This window comes from Triticum aestivum, chromosome 1D (assembly GCF_018294505.1).
Source record: "Triticum aestivum cultivar Chinese Spring chromosome 1D, IWGSC CS RefSeq v2.1, whole genome shotgun sequence".
In the NCBI taxonomy this organism is placed as follows: domain Eukaryota; kingdom Viridiplantae; phylum Streptophyta; class Magnoliopsida; order Poales; family Poaceae; genus Triticum; species Triticum aestivum.
Genome location: NC_057796.1, coordinates 119,931,643 through 119,938,109, shown reverse-complemented (window position 1 = coordinate 119,938,109; position 6,467 = coordinate 119,931,643).

The window sequence follows — 6,467 nt, the reverse complement described above, 5'->3', positions numbered from 1 at the left end:
GACGTCGGTCTGTTCCCTTTCTTCCAAGTAGCTCAGCAGAAGTTCCAATGTGCCCTGCGAACCAAAGGAGGACAGAAAAGATCAGAGAGATGCGCACTCGACCTCTAGGCTAGGGGTTAGTCGCCACTAAGCACTATCAACCCTAACCAAGGAAGAGACTCGACCTAGCATGCATGCTATAACTTAGGGCGCCAGCGCTTCATTTATTTGTGCTCAGGGTCTGCGCCTGGCTTTGTACAAAGGGTTACATGCCTCGCCGGCAAGGCTTGTACAAAAGGTGGCTTGTCGGGGGGCCCGGCAAGCCGCGCCTTATGGGTAAAACTTGCGAAGATGCTCGATGTTCCAGGAGTTGCTCACTGGAACAACATCTTCGGTCTCCAGGCGGACTGCGCCAGGCCTGGTGACTCGTATTACCCGATAAGGGCCTTCCCACTTCGGCGTCAACTTGTTGGAATTCTTGGCCGACTGAACGCGCCGAAGAACAAGGTCGCCTTCCTCAAAGCTTCGGGCATGAACCTTGCGGCTATGGTAGCGGTGCAAGGCTTGCTGGTAGCGTGCTGCTCTCACAGCCGCCCGAAGACGATCTTCCTCAAGGAGCGTCGCGTCATCTTGCCGCAACTGCTCTTGCTCAAGCTCATCATAAGTGAGCACTCGAGGTGACCCGTATATGAGTTCCGTGGGAAGAATTGCCTCCGCCCCATATACTAGGGCAAAGGGTGTCTGACCGGTGGCTCAATTTGGCGTCGTCCTGATCGACCAAAGAACCGCTGGCAACTCATCAACCCAGCGCCTTCCGCTCTTGTGCAGCCTGTCAAATGTCTTCGTTCTCAGGCCTCGCAACACTTCAGCATTCGCCCTCTCTGCTTGGCCGTTGCTCCGGGGGTGTGCCACGGAAGCAAAACAGACCTTGCTGCCGAGGTCTTGAATGTACTGCATGAAGGTGTGGCTTGTGAACTACGTGCCCTTGTCGGTGATGACTCTGTTTGGCACACCAAAACGGCAGACTAGTCCCTTGAAGAACTTGACGGCTGACTGTGCTGTCACCTTCCACACTGGTTCCACCTCTGGCCACTTTGTGAACTTGTCGATTGCAACGTACAAGTACTCAAAGCCCCCGGCAGCACGGGGGAAAGGGCCCAGTATGTCGAGCCCCCAGACCGAGAATGGCCAGGAGATAGGGATCGTTTGAAGGGCTTGAGCTGGTTGATGAAGCTTCTTTGAATGGAACTGACACGCTTCACACTTGGTTACTAGTGTCGTTGCATCCTGGAGGGCGGTGGGCGAGAAGAAACCTTGCCGGAATGGATACCGTCAAAGTGCTCCTCTAGCTTCCTCACTTCATCTACGTAGGCCTCCATCAATGGGCTCTGGTAATCCTTGTTGACTTGTCTGACGACAAGCTGCGAGTCACCCCTGACGATGAGCTTCTTCACCCCGAGGTCTGCCGCGATCCTGAGACTGGCAAGCAGCCCCTCGTACTTAGCAGTGTTGTTTGTGGACATCTCCCTGGGAAAGTGCATCTGGATCACGTACTTGAGGTGCTCTCCGGTGGGTGCGACAAGCAGCACACCGGCACCGGCGCCTTGCAGCGAGAAAGCCCCGTCAAAGTACATGATCCAGTCGCAGTCCGCTTCCTTGCCGGGGAGAGCGGTCTCTTGGATTTCTTTGTTAGGTGTTGAGGACCATTCCATAATGAACTCTACCAAGATCCTGCTCTGGATTGTTGAGGTACTTTCAAACTTCAACCCAAAGCTCGACAACTCCAAGGCCCATTCCACAATCCTTCCGGTTGCATCTGGGTTGTGCAGTATCCGTTGTAGCGGGAGGCAGGTGACGATACTGATCTCGTGGGCTTAGAATTAATGACGCAGCTTCCTCAAGGCCATAAGGAGGCCGAAGAGCAATTTCTGCACACCGGAGTACCTCGATCTAGCCCCCTGCAAGAGGGAGCTGGCAAAGTAAACCGGGTGCTGCTGTTGGGGATCGTAGCAGAAATTAAAAATTTCTACGCATCACCAAGATCAATCTATGGAGTAACTAGCAACGAGAGAGAGGAGAGTGCATCTTCATACCGTTGAAGAACGCGAGACGGAAGCGTTGCAAGAACGCGGATGAGGGAGTCGTACACGTAGCGATTCAGATCACGGCAGAATCCGATCCAAGCACCGAACAACGGTGCCTCCGCGTTCAACACACGTGCAGCCCGGTGACGTCTCCCGCGCCTTGATCCAGCAAGGAGGAAGGAGAGGTTGAGGAAGAAGGCTCCAACAGCAGCACGACGGCGTGGTGGTGGTGGAGTGACGGTTCTCCGGCAGGGCTTCGCCAAGCACACGCAGAGGAGGAGAGGTGTTGGGGAGGGGAGGGGCTGCGCCTTGGATGTGGTGCTGCAGCCCTCCCCTCACCCCTCTATTTATAGGGAGAAGGGGGAAGGGGGCCGGCCCCTCTAGATGAGATCTAGAGGGGGGCAGCGGCCAAGGGGGAGGGAGCTTGCCCCCCAAGCAAGGGGGGCGCCCCCTTTAGGGTTCCCCCCAAACCCTAGGTGCATGGGCCCTAGGGGGGGTTGGCGCCCAGCCCACTTAGGGCTGGTTCCCTTCCACCTACAGCCCATAAGGCCCTCCGGGGCAGGTGGACCCTCCCGGTGGACCCCCGGAACCCCTCCGGTGGTCCCGGTACAATACCGGTATACCCCCGAATATTTCCGGTGACCGTATGATGACTTCCCATATATAAATCTTCACCTCCGGACCATTCCGGAACTCCTCGTGACGTCCGGGATCTCATCCGGGACTCCGAACAACATTCGGTAATCACATACAAACCTTCCTTATAACCCTAGCGTCATCGAACCTTAAGTGTGTAGACCCTACGGGTTCGGGAATCATGCAGACATGACCGAGACACCTCTCTAGCCAATAACCAACAGCGGGATCTGGATACCCATGTTGGCTCCCACATGTTCCACGATGATCTCATCGGATGAACCACGATGTCGAGGATTCAAGCAATCCCGTATACAATTCCCTTTGTCAATCGATACGTTACTTGCCCGAGATTCGATCGTCGGTATCCCAATACCTCGTTCAATCTCGTTACCGGCAAGTCACTTTACTCGTTCCGTAATGCATGATCCCGTGACTAACTACTTAGTCACATTGAGCTCATTATGATGATGCATTACCGAGTGGGCCCAGAGATACCTCTCCGTCATACGGAGTGACAAATCCCAGTCTCGATCCGAGCCAACCCAACAGACACTTTCGGAGATACCTGTAGTGCACCTTTATAGCCACCCAGTTACGTTGTGACGTTTGGTACACCCAAAGCATTCCTACGGTATCCGGGAGTTGCACGATCTCATGGTCTAAGGAAATGATACTTGACATTAGAAAAGCTTTAGCAAACGAACTACACGATCTAGTGCTATGCTTAGGATTGGGTCTTGTCCATCACATCATTCTCCTAATGATGTGATCCCGTTATCAATGACATCCAATGTCCATGGTCAGGAAACCGTAACCATCTATTGATCAACGAGCTAGTCAACTAGAGGCTCACTAGGGACATGTTATGGTCTATGTGTTCACACATGTATTACGATTTCCGGATAACACAATTATAGCATGAACAATAGACAATTATCATGAACAAGGAAATATAATAATAACCATTTTATTATTGCCTCTAGGGCATATTTCCAACAGTCTCCCACTTGCACTAGAGTCAATAATCTAGTTACATTGTGATGAATCGTACACCCATAGAGTTCTGGTGTTGATCATGTTTCGCTCGTGGAAGAGGTTTAGTCAACGGATCTGCGACATTCAAATCCGTATGCACTTTACAAATATCTATGTCTCCATTTTGAACATTTTCACGAATGGAGTTGAAGCGACGCTTGATGTGCCTGGTCTTCTTGTGAAACCTGGGCTCCTTGGCAAGGGCAATAGCTCCAGTGTTGTCACAGAAGAGAGTCATCGGCCCCGATGCATTGGGAATAACTCCTAGGTCGGCAATGAACTCCTTCATCCAGATTGCTTCATGTGCTGCCTCCGAGGCTGCCATGTACTCTGCTTCACATGTAGATCCCGCCACGACGCTTTGCTTGCAACTGCACCAGCTGACTGCCCCACCATTCAAAATATACACGTATCCGGTTTGTGACTTAGAGTCATCCAGATCTGTGTCGAAGCTAGCATCGACGTAACCCTTTACGACGAGCTCTTCGTCACCTCCATAAACGAGAAACATATCCTTAGTCCTTTTCAGGTACTTCAGGATGTTCTTGACCGCTGTCCAGTGTTCCATGCCGGGATTACTTTGGTACCTTCCTACCAAACTTACGGCAAGGTTTACATCAGGTCTGGTACACAGCATGGCATACATAATAGACCCTATGGCCGAGGCATAGGGGACGACACTCATCTTTTCTCTATCTTCTGCCGTGGTCGGGCATTGAGCCGTGCTCAATCTCACACCTTGCAATACAGGCAAGAACCCCTTCTTGGACTGATCCATATTGAACTTCTTCAATATCTTGTCAAGGTATGTGCTTTGTGAAAGACCTATGAGGCGTCTCGATCTATCTCTATAGATCTTGATGCCTAATATGTAAGCAGCTTCTCCAAGGTCCTTCATTGAAAAACACTTATTCAAGTAGGCCTTTATACTTTCCAAGAATTCTATATCATTTCCCATCAATAGTATGTCATCCACATATAATATGAGAAATGCTACAGAGCTCCCACTCACTTTCTTGTAAACACAGGCTTCTCCATAAGTCTGTGTAAACCCAAACGCTTTGATCATCTCATCAAAGCGAATGTTCCAACTCCGAGATGCCTGCACCAGCCCATAGATTGAGCGCTGGAGCTTGCATACTTTGTCAGCATTCTTAGGATCGACAAAACCTTCCGGCTGCATCATATACAATTCTTCCTTAAGGAAGCCGTTAAGGAATGCCGTTTTGACGTCCATTTGCCATATTTCATAATCGTAGAATGCGGCAATTGCTAACATGATTCGGACGGACTTCAGCTTCGCTACGGGTGAGAAGGTCTCATCGTAGTCAACTCCTTGAACTTGTCGATAACCCTTAGCGACAAGTCGAGCTTTATAGATGGTAACATTTCCATCCGCGTCCGTCTTCTTCTTAAAGATCCATTTATTTTCTATCGCTCGCCGATCATCGGGCAAGTCTGTCAAAGTCCATACTTTGTTTTCATACATGGATCCTATCTCGGATTGCATGGCTTCAAGCCATTTGTTGGAATCTGGGCCCGCCATTGCTTCTTCATAGTTCGAAGGTTCACCGTTGTCCAACAACATGATTTCCAGGACAGGGTTGCCGTACCACTCTGGTGCGGAACGTGTCCTTGTGGACCTACGAAGTTCAGTGGTAACTTGATCATGATCGTCATCATTAACTTCCTCTCTAGTCGGTGCAGGCACCACAGAAACATTTTCTTGTGCTGCGCTACTTTCTGGTTCGAGAGGGGTCATCTCATCAAGTTCCACTTTCCTCCCACTTACTTCTTTCGAGAGAAACTCTTTCTCCAGAAAGGACCCGTTCTTGGCAACGAAGATCTTGCCTTCGGATCTGAGGTAGAAGGTATACCCAATGGTTTCCTTAGGGTATCCTATGAAGACGCATTTTTCCGACTTGGGTTCGAGCTTTTCAGGTTGAAGTTTCTTGACATAAGCATCGCATCCCCAAACTTTAAGAAACGACAGCTTAGGTTTCTTTCCAAACCATAATTCATACGGTGTCGTCTCAACGGATTTCGACGGAGCCCTATTTAAAGTGAATGCGGCAGTCTCTAAAGCATAACCCCAGAATGATAGCGGTAGATCGGTAAGAGACATCATAGATCGCACCATATCCAATAGAGTGCGATTACGACGTTCGGACACACCATTACGCTGAGGTGTTCCAGGCGGCGTGAGTTGTGAAACAATTCCACATTTCCTTAAGTGTGTGCCAAATTCGTGACTCAAATATTCCCCTCCACGATCTGATCGTAAGAACTTTATTTTCCTGTCACGTTGATTCTCAACCTCACTCTGAAATTCCTTGAACTTTTCAAAGGTCTCAGACTTGTGTTTCATTAAGTAGACATACCCATATCTACTCAAGTCATCAGTGAGGGTGAGAACATAACGATAGCCACCGCGAGCCTCAACGCTCATTGGACCGCACACATCAGTATGTATGATTTCCAATAAGTTGGTTGCTCGCTCCATTGTTCCGGAGAACGGAGTCTTGGTCATTTTGCCCATGAGGCATGGTTCGCACGTGTCAAATGATTCATAATCAAGAGACTCCAAAAGTCCATCTGCATGGAGTTTCTTCATGCGTTTGACACCAATGTGACCAAGGCGGCAGTGCCACAAGTATGTGGGACTATCATTATCAACCTTACATTTCTTGGCATTCACACTATGAATATGTGTAACATCACGTTCGAGAT